General features: G+C 39.4%; 1 long non-coding RNA gene across 2 annotated transcripts in view; it reads right to left on the bottom strand.

Annotated features, from left to right (window-relative positions):
• Nucleotides 1-11,147: 11,147 nt before the first annotated feature.
• The window catches only part of LOC103348754 (uncharacterized), a 48,566-nt gene continuing 44,727 nt past the window's right edge, over nt 11,148-14,986 (bottom strand). The window contains exons 1-2 of one of the 2 annotated variants that reach the window (XR_016231564.1): nt 13,077-13,258; nt 11,148-12,980 (exon numbers count right to left, since the gene is read on the bottom strand). This is a non-coding gene — a long non-coding RNA (uncharacterized LOC103348754). Of the gene's footprint in view, nt 12,981-13,076; nt 13,259-14,486; nt 14,625-14,986 lie in introns of those variants that run through there. The other variant, XR_011387305.2, reaches the window with a different exon arrangement.

Below are 14,986 nucleotides of genomic sequence, written 5' to 3' on the forward strand. Positions count from 1 at the left end.
GGATAAAGAGGAAAAATTCTAAGAAACAAAAAAATGTTTTGAATCAAGCAGGAAAAAAAAGTTTATGGAGCAGATCATCTCCCTAAAAGGAACAACTTAACCTTACCGTGGGCATTGAAGTTCTTTTTATTGGGGTCACTGAGAGGACCTTTGCAACTTCGAAACGAGCTTATACCCAGGGGAGGCCAGGCTCTCCTGAAAGCTTGATTCAAAGACAGAAATGTGTGGGTTTTGCAATTGTGTGGCAGCATGTTGGGAGGGTTTCCATCAGTGCACAGATGCACTTGAAAATCAAATATGGACATGGGGAATGTTTTTTGGAGATGGAAAATGAGTGCTGATGACATGTTTATACTTCGCAGATGGATCCAGTACAGAACCATTTTTTGTAAAGAAACAATATCCACCATTTGCTAAAGTTTTTTTTTTTTTGAGCAGCTACAAAATGGTGGCACAAAAAGTGAATATTCCTGTAGTACAGACTCCACCTGTTCCTTGGTCTTACAACTGTCTTCCATCCTGAATGTAATCATTGACTGGTGCAGTCTTATTTTTTTCCTCAAATGTTATCCAAAAGAAGATGAAAAAAAGAAATACAATACACAAAGGCACTTGGAAGAGTGCTTGAAATTAATTTGCTACATATGAAAAATTGGAAGATGACAAATGCTATTAAGTAAAAATGCTGAATTTAATCTTGAAAAATGCATTTTCTTATTGGCATATTTTCTCCTTAAAACTCATATCAAATCCATTTTTTGAACATTTTTTACTGAGAGCCTTGAATGTCTCCTTTCTTCCTTCTTTTGCCTCACCAGTAAGACCCCAGAAATGCAAACACCTAGTGTGGGACTAATTCTGGATTTTGTCTTCATTGCTGCCATATTGCAGTGGTAAATACTTTGTGGTCATAAATATCCGTTACGACAGCAAGGAAATATATAACATGTATACGTATTTATAATAAGATCACTAAAACACGTAACTGCCAAAGAACATTATTAATAACCTTGTTTGAAAACTTTGCTTCCTCAACTGGAGATATCAGAATAATCCAATCTCAATTTATTGTCACATCAGTAATATTAATTTGCCATTTCAGGTACAAACTATTGATAAAAAGGGACCCATTTCAAAGAGTCAAAGATCACAAAACAATAAAGAAGATAGGATTGTAAAATGTAAAAATTTTTATTTGATTTGTGTAATATTTAGGGACAATATTTGAAATAATTGATAACTTGAACACATTTTCAGATTTGATGAATAAGATTTTTAAATTGTTCCAAATAATATATGGTGTATTAATATTCATTTTCTTCTTAAAATTGGTCAGCCTACTTTTCCTGATGTTGTACATTTCTTATTATCTGTCTTCATAGCCTACTGAATTCCACAGCTAACCTTTTAGTCAATAGGATTTTTCTTCTAAGAACTAGTCTGAGGTTAAGAATTAGAAATAGAACATGAATCTCAGCAAATGATCAAACATCCTGCAACTGGATAACAAATTCTTGAGCTATACATAAATCAACATGCTCTTTCAACCTTGTATTTTCTGGCACTGTCCCAAATGGCAATCTGTGGCTCTACGTTCTGTAATACCAGCACCTTGTTATCATTCTGAAACTAACAAAAGCCTGTGCACACAACTCTACATAAAGCAAATCTTCACCTTGATAGCTGGATTTTTAAATTTTTTAATTTATTTTTATTAGAGAGAGAGAGAGAGATCTCCCACCTATTGGTTTATTCTTCAAATGCTCATGAAACAGCCAGGGCTGGCACAGACTGAAGCTACTAGCCTGACACTCAATCTGGGCCTCAAATGTGTGTGGCAGAGAACCGACTTCTTGAGCCTTTACCTTTTGCCTCCAAGGGTGTGCACTCGTAGGAAGCTAGTATCAGGAGTAGAACGGGCATGCAAACCAAGGCACACCTAACCCCTGTGGCTAGATTTTTAATATCCATATGAATAAGACCAAAACATTTTTAATATATTTAATTATTTTTGCCTACATATCAAGGAGTACAAGTTTTAGTCAAAAGGCTCAATGTTTTCTCCAAGAATACCTAGAGTACTAGTTTTGTCAATGTATTCTCTTAATGATTATAGAATATGAATTTTATATTAGTCAGTCTTTTTTTTTTTTTTTTTTTTTTTTTTGACAAGCAGAGTGGACAGTGAGAGAGACAGAGAGAAAGGTCTTCCTTTTTCTGATGATTCACCCCGCAATGGCTACCACGGCCGGCGGGCACACCACGCTGATCCGAAGCTGGGAGTCAGGTGCTTCTCCTGGTCTCCCATGCGGGTGCAGGGCCCAAGCACCTGGGCCATCCTCCACTGTACTCCCAGGCCACAGCAGAGAGCTGGACTGGAAGAGGGGCCAACTGGGACAGAATCCGGCACCCTGACCAGGACTAGAACCCGGGCTGCCAGCGCCGCAGGCGGAGGATTAGCCTATTGAGCCGCGGCACCGGCCTAGTCAGTCTTTATTATATTATTGTATAATAACAATAATAAGAAAACATCGCATTTAATGAGTAAGTGAATAATAAAATAAAAATTAACAAACTAGATTCTACAGTACCTAATTTGTTTCCTGGATATAAAGTCAGCACCTTTTTAAGGTCACTCTAGACTACTAGTCAATAAGTTAGTTATGTGTTAATACTAACTGGTCCCTGATGACAAGCCAAAGCTATATACATGTATGGGTGCTATTAACCAAAGAACAACTTAAATATAGAGACTTTGGGGCCCAATTATGTTATTCTGCCTCACAGTATTAACATAGCAGATGATTCACTTACATCTTGACCATGACATTATAAATTATCTGAACATCTAAGAATTAGAGTGGTAGAATCATAAGATATGCTTTCTGAACCAAAAAAAGATGAAGAAATTCTAGTCCACAGAAATTGAGTGACTTGCCAAAAATCAAGCAGGTAGTTAAATACTTCTAGAAACAAGCAGTAGTACTGGATTACAGCATTTGCTTTCACAAGCAGATTTCGTCTCAAGTCGATAATAATTAACACCAATTTAGCTTATGGAAAAACTGAGACCCTGTCCAGCACACCACTAAAGCAGTATAAATAGTCACTCTGGATCACATGTCCCCACCAAAGTAAAAATATAAATACGAGGTGATACTTGTAACTCTGTCATTCTATGGAAACTTGATTTGCACCTTCTAGTCTCTCTGATTTCTATTTTTATAATCTGTCATATTTACTATGAAAATATTTAAAGGAAAATATGTATATGCATATGGTTTCACATTTGTCTGTGGGATTGATATAATTTGTTTGAAAAGGTAAAGAGGGACTAGACATTTTTACTTAATTTTTTCCCTTTTAATTATAAAAATAATGTGTGCTCATCACAGAAAAAATATAAAGATTGTCAAAGGGTAAATGAATAAATATACAAATAACTAAGATCTGCCCTCCCGTGGTACCATGTTGGCATCTAGCCTTATAGAACTTTACCTATGCAAACAGGCACATGCAAAGATTTTTACCACAAAGATGAGAACGTGCTAGGCACAGAAGCTTTGATCTGATTTTCCCCCCTCAAAATGTGTTGTGAATGATTTTCCCTGGCTATAAAAACAGGTTCTCTTCCTTGCCATCACAGTAGTCCCAACTACTGGGCCCATGAGCTGTCACCTACTGTATTAAGAACTAAGAACCACACAAATTCACATTTCTAAATCAATCAGAATGAGCTACTCACAGGTAAGTCTGACCACATCACCCCCTCATCTTAAAATTCTTTAAAGGAATTTCTTGCCTTTGTAAGGATTTCTCAAACTCAGTAGTTCCCTAGAGGGCTGTCCTATGTATTTTAAGATGTTTAGAAGCATCACTAGCTTACACTTACTAGATGCCAAAAGCACACTTACCCACTTGTGACAATCAAAAGTATCTCCAGGGGCTGATATTGTGGTGTATTGGGTTAAGATACCACCTGTGATGTCAGCATCCCATATAAGCACCTGTTCAAGTCCAGGCTGCTTCACTTCCACTCCAGCTCCCTGCTAATGTGCCAGGAAAGACAGTGAACGATGGTTCAAGTGGTTGGGCCCCTGCCACCCACATGGGAGATCTGGATGAAGCTCCTAGCTCCTGGCTTCTTCCTGGCCCAGCCCTGGCTGTTGTGGCCATTTAGGGAATGAACCAGTAAATGGAAGGTCTCTTTTTCTCCCTCTCTCTCTGTAACTATGTCTTTCAAATAAATAAATTAAAAAAAAAATTTTTTTTTGACAGGCAGAGTGGACAGTGAGAGAGAGACAGAGAGAAAGGTCTTCCTTTGCCGTTGGTTCACCCTCCAATGGCCGCCACGGCCTGCGCCCTGCGGCTGGCGCACCACACTGATCTGAAGGCAGGAGCCAGGTACTTATCCTGGTCTCCCATGGGGTGCAGGGCCCAAGGACTTGGGCCATCCTCCACTGCACTCCTGGGCCACAGCAGAGAGCTGGCCTGGAAGAGGGGCAACCGGAACAGAATCCAGTGCCCCAACTGGGACTAGAACCGCAAGGCAGAGGATTAGCCTAGTGAGCCACGGCGCTGGCCAAAAAAAATCTTTTTTTAACTGCTTGAAATATATCTTCTCTGTTTTACACAAGTTTTTGCACATGCTATTCCATATCTCTGATATGTTCTTTATCTCCCTGTCTCCTCACCTTTTGCTTAGGTATTTTCAAGTCATCCTTCAGATTTCATTTAAAGAATCACCTTCTCATAGAATCTTTTCTGATCATCTTACATAGTCTGAATCCTTTGCTATGTGCTTTATGAAATAATAGGCATTTCTTTAGCAACTGTTATCCTGATTTGGAAGTATCTTTGCATTAATTTGATTGCTTCTCATTGTCTGTTTTCTTATGTTGACTTGAAATTCCATGGACACTTAGATATTTCCAACATCTAGTGCACTGACTGATACACAATAAACAGTTGATAAATATCTATTGAATAAAGAGTGTCAATTGTTAAATCAACAACAGACATCACTGTGCACTTACTCCCCATGTAGGACCTCTGTCATTAATGAGTTGTACTATGAGAATTAAAGGTAAAACTTGTCTTCAAACAGTACTTTATATTTTGTGTGTCTATGTGGATGCAAACTGTTGAAATCTTTACTTAGTATAAAGTTGGTCTTCTGTATATAAAAATAATTAAAAGTGAATCTTGCCGGCACCGTGGCTCACTAGGCTAATCTTCCGCCTTGTGGCGCCGGCGCACCAGGTTCTAGTCCCAGTCGGGGCGCCAGATTCTGTCCCAGTTGCCCCTCTTCCAGGCCAGCTCTCTGCTGTGGCCAGAGAGTGCAGTGGAGGATGGCCCAAGTACTTGGGCACTGCACCCCATGGGAGACCAGGATAAGTACCTGGCTCCTGCCTTCAGATCAGCGTGGTGCGCCTGCCGCAGGGCGCCGGCCACGGCATCCGTTGGAGGGTGAACCAACGGCAAAAGAAAGACCTTTCTCTCTGTCTGTCTCTCTCTCACTGTCCACTCTGCCTGTCTAAAAAAAAAAGTGAATCTTAATGAAGAATGGCATGGGAGAGGGAGTAGGAGGCGGGACAGGAGTGGGGGTGGGAGGGCAGGTATGGGGGGAAGAACCGCTATATTCCTAAAGCAGTACCTATGAAATTTGTATTTATTAAATAAAAGCTCTCTAAAAAAAATCTGTTAAATAAATGCTTATCCAAGAATCATTGTCATTAATGGATATGGTAATTTTAATGAGTGTATCATGAGTAATTTTAGCATTCTGAGATTGGAGATAGATTTCAAAGCTGTTAAGGAAGTTTAGATATTATCTTTCAAAAAATGCAAGTCTATGAGAGTTTTGAGCAGAGGTATAATGAACCCAAATTCATGTTTTATAAAAATCTGACAATGCAGGTGAAATGAAGGAGAAACAGAATCCAATTAGAAAACCATTTAAATCATTAAGTTATACAGTAAAAATGGACTAGGGTGGGTGGCAATGGTGAAGTTGAAGAGAAAGGAACAATGTTATCAAAATTTTGAAAAAATTATTAGAACCTACACAGAATTTAGGAATAATGGAGCCAAAGAAGAAAGATTCAGGGACCAAACACTCCCTCTATAAACCTGAACATGCAACTTACTATTCATCTAAGGAAGATCTGGAGAACTTTTCTATACCAAAGTCCATAATGACTCGCAAGGTTACTGAAAAGGCAAGCCAAGTCATTTTTAAAGCTTGAACTTCATGAAAGTCTACTATTATCTTCTCAATCTGTTTTCAAATGGAAATAACAACTAATATTCCCAAATAGGATCATCCTTATGTCACCGAATTAAAAGTTTTCCTGAGCCCCAACCTTAAAGGTAAAAAAGCATGGCTGTCTCATAAACATGTTAGGCTGTATCCCTCGGGCACACTGTGTGGAAATAGTGGCTGGTCGGGATCCATGGCTTGTCACTGATATCAATAACTTCTCGTGGCAGTCCCAACTGTCAACAGTTACAGGTGATGTACATGAAAGGAGAAAATGTTTTTTCCCTGCTATTAAAGAATGTGGATTCATCAGTCTCTGTCTTCCTGGACCCCATGAACCTAATTTGATTTAATTATGTTGGTCATTAATACAGACCAGAGACTGCTCCTATCAGTGGAAGTTAAAAGTCTCAAACTTCTGCCTAATGACAATACTAAATATTAATTAGTCCCTGTATACATATTTGTAAGTTAAGATATGCACCTCTAAAGACAGACCAAGGCATTGAATATTACAGATGGCTTTAGATGTTTTGAAAAAAGATGTCCTGGACTTTCCTACTTTGGTCTCAGAAATATTCTGGATAAAGCCCATTCCCACTGTTAGCATTAGTTATGGAAAAATATATGTGAGTCTCATCTTTCTAACTGGATCAGTTTTGTAGTTTATATTTATTCACATATTAGCTGTACTGATTAATAAAACCTAATTCTAATTAGGAACTATGCATAGTAATTGGTATGAAACTAAACATATTATAATCATATTATTTTCTATTATTAAATCTTAAATTATTTATTAGAATTCAACCTATCAAAATAACTTAATCTGTAGGCAAAGACAAGTGTTATTCCAATGTACAAAGAACTTAAAAAAAAACACTCTGAGTAGAACTTCAGTGATGCATGGGCATGTAGTGGTTCCTTTAGTTGACGTTGTATCTGTGTGAAAGTATTCCCAGTCGACATGTTGAACAGTAGATCCTCAGACTTCTTATTTACATCTCAAAATCCAGCAGACAAAAACTATTTTTCTTAGTACATCAATCTCATTGGAGGTTATGAAAAGATATGTTATATTTGATTTTTATGTGTGTTGTGTGTATAAATATGTTGCTAATTCTGCCAATGATGATGACAGAATTATTGTAGTTTCACTCTTGAAAGCTTGCCAGTTATAGTTACAGTTGACATAAGAATGCCAACAGTGGGGCCTGCATTGTGGTGCAGCAGGTAAAGCTGCTGCCTGCAACACAGGCATCCCATTGGGCTCCCATTCAAGTCCTGGCTTCCTGCTGGTAGTCTGGGAAAAGCAGTGAAGGATAGCCCAGGTGTTTGGGGTCCTGCTACCCCTGTGGGAGACTTGGATGAGGAGCCTCTTGGATCCCTAACAGCATGGAGATTTGAAAGGAATAAAAGTACTATGGACAAAAAGTCATGGAAAATTTGCATGGGCAGACCTCTAACTCTACTGAAGGGATACAATAGAATAAATATTTGAGGTTTATAAAATTGACTCCCAAAAGTAGCTGCAATCAGTGCCTAAGGAGTTCAGTACTGTAATATTTATGAAGTACATTAATTTCGTCAAGATAAGAAGAGTCAGACAGCAAAGGGCTACCATGAGTGTTCATTTCCCCCTTGCTAAGTCATTAAGAAGGTTGCTAATTCTTTCACCCTTTTAAAAATGGAAACCAGACCCTGCAGCTTCTTCTGGTAGCCTCTCCCTTTCTCCAAAAGGTTCACACTTATGACATTTGACCTCTGTCTTCAGCAATCCCAGATCTCTCTAATTAGGCACAGGAACTCCTTCTAAGTTTTTTATGTGGATGGCAAGGACCCAAGTACCTGGGCCATCACGCATCCCAGAATGCACATTAGTAGAAATTTGGATTGGAAGTGGAGTACCTGGGACTCAAAGCAGGCACTCCAATATGAAATGTGAACATCTGAACCAGAGACCTAAACCACTGCACCCAAGGTCCACCCATTTATTTTTCTCAGAGACAGAGAAACACACACAGGCAGTGAACTCTTCTACCCATCGGTTAACTCCACAGATGTCTGCAATGGACCCTGGATAGGGCAGAAATCAGGAACTGGGGCTTGATCCAGGTCTCCCACATGGGCAGCAGGAACCCAGTTACTATAGTCATCACTGCTGCCTCCCAAGATCCTCAGTAGCAGGAAAATTGAGAAAAGAGTCAGAACGGGATATCAAACCCAAGCACTCCAATAAGAAATTTTAAATGTTAACAACGTTATATGGTGGACTCTGATATAGCAGTTAAAAGAATGGGCTTAGGAGTCAGATCAGAATTCATTAACTTTTCTGCCACTGACTAGTTCTATGGTCGTGAAAAAAGAAGTCACTTCATCTCTGAACACCAATTTCCTCATTGGTAAAATAGGAGCCCCATTTTCTTTTCTTGGTGACGTTTGGATGCATGCATGGCTTAGCATACGTCTTCATATGTAGTGAGCACTGAATACATTGTTTTAAGTATAAAGAAGCATTCAGGTGAGGTGTTCGCAATGTGCTTGGTAAGCAATGTCCCTTAGTTTTAGTAGTAGATAAAGGGGCAGAATTCTCTTCCTCTGAATTGAAAAAGGGTAAACCTTAGTGGAATGGAAGGAAGCACACTATCCAGATAAAGACTGAAGAAAGCAGCACCAGGAATATCTTTGTTGTCAGCTCCTGAAAGTAGAGCTTGAGACAAGGATTTGGCTATTCAGTGGTTATCCCTAGACGCAGGTGGGAAAGAAAGCCAAATAATGTCCCGAAGTGTGTGTAATGCCCTTGCTGTTGAAAATAGGACCCCTGAGAAGTGCGTCTCTGGAGTGCCTCTTAGAACTGCCAGTCCAAAAGACAAGTGTTTGGAATCCTTATCTGCAGCTCTCCTATTGCTTGAGGGTTGTCCTTGAGGTGTTAGTCCCTCCCACCCTCTCCCAAATTTCTGTGGCTGAGGAAGCATTGAGCAAACATCTACAGCACTGGAAAAGGTTCTGAGGCCAAAACTGAGCAAACTGACAAAGTATTCCAGAGGTGGAACAGGCCCACTCCAGCTTGAGCTTCTTAGAAACTGTCCCCCAGAGCTAGAGCTGTAATCTGGAAGGGACTCAAGGCAGGGACATAGGCTCTCAACTTACCTGCTACAAATAATCGGGCTGAGAGTGAGGAGCACCTAGACTGTGAGAAATGATGCCAGCAAAAATGAACACTATCAGGGCCGGCACTGTGGCATAGCGGGTAAAGCCGCCGCCTGCAGTGCCAGCATCCCATACGGGTGCTGGTTTGAGTCCCGGCTGCTCTACTTCCAGTCCAGCTCTCTGCTGTGGCCTGGGAAAGCAGAAGATAGTCCAAGTTCTTGGGCTCCTGCACCCACGTGGGAGACCTGGAAGATATGCTAGTTCCTGGCTTCAGATGTGCGCAGCTCCAGCTGTTGTGGCCAATTGGGGAGTGAACCAGCAGATGGAAGACCTCTCTCTGTCTCTCTCTCTCTCTCTCTCTCTCTCTCTCTGCCTCTCCTTCTCTCTCGTGTAACTCTTTCAAATAAATAAACAACTCTTTAAAAAATGAATACTGACCCAAAAATAAATCAGTTATTTAATTTAATGTAAATGTTGGCTTAACTTCTTTCATGAGCACTAGCTAATCATGACCAAAGTTAAGTGAAACAAAATAAAAGTGGAAGGATATAGAATCATTCCTTTCCCAGAAGATCTTAACCAGAGTCCGAATTACAAAAGTTTCAGTCCTGGCTACCTACATAGTCATAATCCTGGCCACAAAAGGAAAGATGTTGTTCATAAAAATAAAATATCCTTATTGCCTCATTCAAGTCTCTATGCCTGTAACACCCAACACTCCAATCAGAGCCTGATCAATGCAAGGATCCACACTCCTTAGCTACCTTCTCCGAATTCCTCATGATATTAGTTGGAGTGACATCATTATATATTAGAAACAACAATCCCCAACATGCTCTGGTTGCAGGATGAAGAATTTAGACTAAGCATTAAGGAGTTAAAAAGACTTTTTGGGGCCAGCGCTGTGGCATAGCGGGTAAAGCCCTAGCCTGCAGTGCCAGCATCCCATATGGGTGCAGTTTCGAGTCCCAGCGGCTCCACTTCTGATGCAGCTCTCTGCTATGGCCTGGGAAAACAGTAAATGATGGTCCAAATCCTTGGGCCCCTGCACCTGCATGGAGACATGGAAGAAGCTCTTGGCTTCTGGCTTTGGTTCAGTACAACTCCGGCTGTTGTGGCCACCTGGGGAGTGAACCAGTGAACTCTCTCTCTCTTTCTCTGCCTTTGTCTCTCTGTATCTCTGCCTTTGTCTCTCTGTAACTCTGCCTTTCAAACAAAAATAAAATAAATCTTAAAAAAAAAAGATTTTTGATTTCTATCTGGAAGAGACAAGCTGGTTGGACTAACCAATATGACACTGAAAGGTAAAAATCACTTCTAAATGACAACTGATAAATAATAAAATTATACATGCAATGCATGATTCTGGTTTGTATCCAATCAGAGTACCAATATAGGGCTGATAGATAAAATGCAAATATTGCATGGGACATATCTACACAAAACATTATTGGAAATCAAATTTAATTGAGAATTCTTTATTTTTATTTATAAATCTGGCAACCCAATTCCACCTCCAGACCAGAACTAAAAGAAGACAGTAAGTGTTCTGGAATGCTGTGTGAAGGATTCTAGGACTTTTAGTATCAGCAATATTTCAAGAAATTGGCATGTGAAATAACTGTGTACATTCACATGTTGTTTCTTTAGGCATGTTTCTACAAACTTTTCAAAGCATTCCAACAATTTATTTTGTCATAGACAGCAATTTGCATAGTGAAAAAAAATACCGTGGTGGTAAGAGAAAACATTTATTTCCAGTAAATCCAAATGAGTTTTCAAAAGATTCCCACTTACTTAAGAATCCGATAAGAACTGTAAAGTGTTTTTGTATTATTCACCTAAACTTTGTCTTATAAATAAAATCTCAATCTGCTTGTAAGTCCTAGAAGTTCTGCAGAATTCTTTGCACGCAAACATCCCCAAATCACTAGCACAGCCACTTCATTTGCAAGGCTCTTGTTCCCAGCTCACCTTCCCAACAACTTCAGTCAAGCAGAAATGTTCTGACAACCTCCCCAAAGAACAGCGAGTAATCCTCTTCATTCATTCACTCATTACCTCTATAAAAAGAGAATGTGCAGTTACCAGAATTTTATACAATTAGTGCTCTAAGAGTGTTTTAAATGCAAACCTATAAGAGGGAAGTAAAAACAAATCAAAGTTAATTGTGACTGGCTGGAACAAAATGCCTAAATCAATACAAGGATGGCTCATCTGCTCATCATTTACCCATTACCTGGGAGACGCACACCTCCTGCTGTGCTTGATTTTTGATACAGATTTACCACGGCCTGCATCCTAGAGGCACATGCTAAGGAAACCCAGGCTTTCTTTGACTCCCTCTCTCATTATCTTCTTTGCACTTAATAACCTACTTATTACTTCTTATTTTATTCCTTCTTGTGGGCTCCTCTTTGCAAGGCAGGCGTATACACAAGGAAAACTAAAGAGTTTTAAAACTTCATAAAAAAAGCTAAGTGCCTTCCCTCAAAGCAGTCAGAGAAAACACCAGTATGTCTATGAATTGCTATTTTGCCTCAACTAATTTCAACCCTGATGATTGTAATTTTCAGAGATCCCGCAAAGTGGAAAGCAATTTTATAAGACATCTCCTAGCGCTGGGCTGTGGGGGGGGGGGGGGGGCTGGAGAGAGGAGGATCAAGGGTGAAGATATGGGAGGAAGTGAGCTAAAAGCACTTTTATTTGTGTGTATAAGAGTCCGTTAATGAACAGGTGGCCTTAAAACTGAGATACATAGTGTCAGTGTGAAGAATCCGTGGAAACAACCTTGGGCAGATCCTCCCTCAGATACCGAGCCTCTGGCGTTTGAAGGCCATGAATGCTCTTAGCTGTCATTGATAAAATAAGCTCATCTCTAAACCAGCACTCCCTCTCTGCAAACCCTCTTCACCATAACCAAATGCAAAATGTACCTGCAACTGAAGGTTAACGAGCATCCTTGAATTCAACACACACACACAAACCAGAGTTAGATACATTAACAATTTTGTTTTCAGACAAGTGCACAAGTGAAAATCTTGCAACTGTATCTTAGTAATAGTAATAGTAGTGATAGTAGCAGGGATTTTGAAGAAAAACTTTTTGAAATGATTCTAATTTTTCTTTGTTATTTGACAAGTCAATGGATAATGTGTAACACTATGTCCACACATTTCCTGGCAATTCTCTTCTTTAGGCTGTGTTTTAAACTTGTATTCTGCGGCATAGCAAAACACAGACTGATGCTTCATTAGTCTTTTAGCCAAGTATTTCCAAATAGACTAAACACATGAAGCTTAGAAATACAGTTCTCATTTTAAAAATTGGAGTATAAATAAAAATGGAAAAAGGTTGGACCACATTGATAGGGTAGAGAGGAAAATAGCAGAGTGCAAAGGATGACAAAAGGAAGATTATGGTGGTGTAGAAAAGGAAAAGGAATCAGAAAAATTTTATATGAGTGACAGCTTTGGCCTTTCAATTGGCTTCGGTTCCACTTAGCACTCTTCATTGCATCCTCGTATTTTTTTCTCTTGAGGGAAGACATTCATGATCAATAACAGTGCTGTAATGATAGTAAATGTAGGATTTAAGATTTAAAAAAAAAATAACACCTTTAACCAACACTAGAAAGCCAAGGGTTAGGGAGAAGGATAGTTACCTAGCTCAAGGTTTTGTTTAGTGGCGGTTCCACTTTTTCACTCACTGCCTGCAAATCAGCATTTTTAGTGGACAAAGGGCTCCACAGCGGCCTTATGATTGCTTCTTTTCAAATGGTAATGGCTATCCTAACTCCTCTGCCAGGTTTTTCTTACCAGAGCACAAATTGCAGTTTACAAGGCTCTGAGGGAAAAAAAAAAATCTTAGCTGAATATCTTTTTTTTTATTCGACAAACTGACATGTAAATTACCCTTTAAGTGCTCCACTCTAGGGCTCTGATCATCTCCTAATTGTCACAGTCAATTGTAGCCAACAGTCTCTTCAATCCCAAGCGCTTTGACAACAAGCACAAGGATCAAAGCAGAATCAGCTCCCTGCAATATCCTTCTGTTTAGGATGCTACAAAACGCCTGCAAAGAAAGGTGTAAGGGCATTGCTGTAGAGGAAACCGAGAGTAGCAAGTATTACAATAGTCATTTTCTCCATCTCTGACATTATGCTGTATAAGCTGCCGTGATCTTTAATCACATGTGCAGAGCAAATATATAAACCTCCTGGGCAATTAATATGCTCTTAAGGTTATACTAATAGCCAAGCTCTACAAACAACACCATCTCCATGGCTTAGGAAAACTCCAACACAGTTAAGAGATAGCTATCATTTCATAGCAGCTGGAGTATCAAAAACCATTGGCAGGCATACTCCATAGGCGAGCATCAATTCCAAAGTGTGGTTTTTATGACTTAGTTTGGTGTCAAGATTCACGACTCCTCCCAACTAAATTCCCATTGAAAATTCTAGAGTTTCTTTTTAATGTCCAACTGAAAAGATATCACCAAATAAATGCAAAATGTGACATAAAAATTAATTTAAAAAACAGTGTTTTCCTTATTAAGAGTAACTGTCTCATTGCTTCTGGAAACAAATGAAATAAAGCTCAAAAGATGATTCCTAAATGTGATGGACCTATCAGCATTGTTACTTAACAAAATATGTCAACACCTTCTAACTAAGGTGGTTACCATATGTCCCTAAATTCTTTAAAAATATTTGTACTTTTTTAAAAAGATATAAATTACAGCATACCAATTATAACAGTATAACTAATAATTTGGTGGAGAGAGAAAATCTAATAGCAAATCTGTAGTAACAAGCTACTTTAAAAATAAGCTGAAAGTTGTCAGAAAAAATAACAAATGAAAGAAATGAACAGTGCATCAGACTCTCTGCCTGTGTGCCCAGGTATTACGCACATACAGCATGGAAGGTCAGACCTGGAGTGACAGTCTTCCTATGCTGAAGACAAGAACTGGAAAAGGAGGCAGCACTTGGCAGATATCGGGGGCTCCTTTCTCAGCCAGTTCTCTCAAATGCCCCTGCAGGGGTTTCCCATCCTCCCCTCACTCTCACCTTAAATGCTCAGGTTTGATTGAAGAGCTTCGCAGAAGGGTCTATTACAGATTGAGGAATGATCCATTTCACATCTGAAGCTCCAAAGAGCTACTTGTGAGGAATCTTTGAGTGCATTTATCTCACATGTGAAGCTTTCTGCAAAATCAATATGGGTATTTTTCAGTTTGACAAGTCAACATGAAATATCACATAATAATAGAAAAACAGAGTTGTACATTTAAACACACCCAATACAGTTATCTATGACAAAGCTTACAGTTATTACTCATGGATACCCTCGCGTATGCCTAATCTAAATTTGTCCTGATAGCTGGGCCAAAAAGCACTGAAAATATAACTTACTGGTCACCGTATACGTAGCTACTCTATCCCAATTAATTTGGATTTGGAGTGGGGGCAGAGAAATGGGCAGGAGTCATGTTCTTTGCTTGTCATCTGAGAATGATACGACAACAGGGAAGAAAATAACCAGAGGTGAAAAAGAGGAAGGAACCATA

This window comes from Oryctolagus cuniculus, chromosome 3 (assembly GCF_051225735.1).
Source record: "Oryctolagus cuniculus isolate XC-2025 breed Fujian yellow rabbit chromosome 3, ASM5122573v1, whole genome shotgun sequence".
In the NCBI taxonomy this organism is placed as follows: Eukaryota; Metazoa; Chordata; class Mammalia; order Lagomorpha; family Leporidae; genus Oryctolagus; species Oryctolagus cuniculus.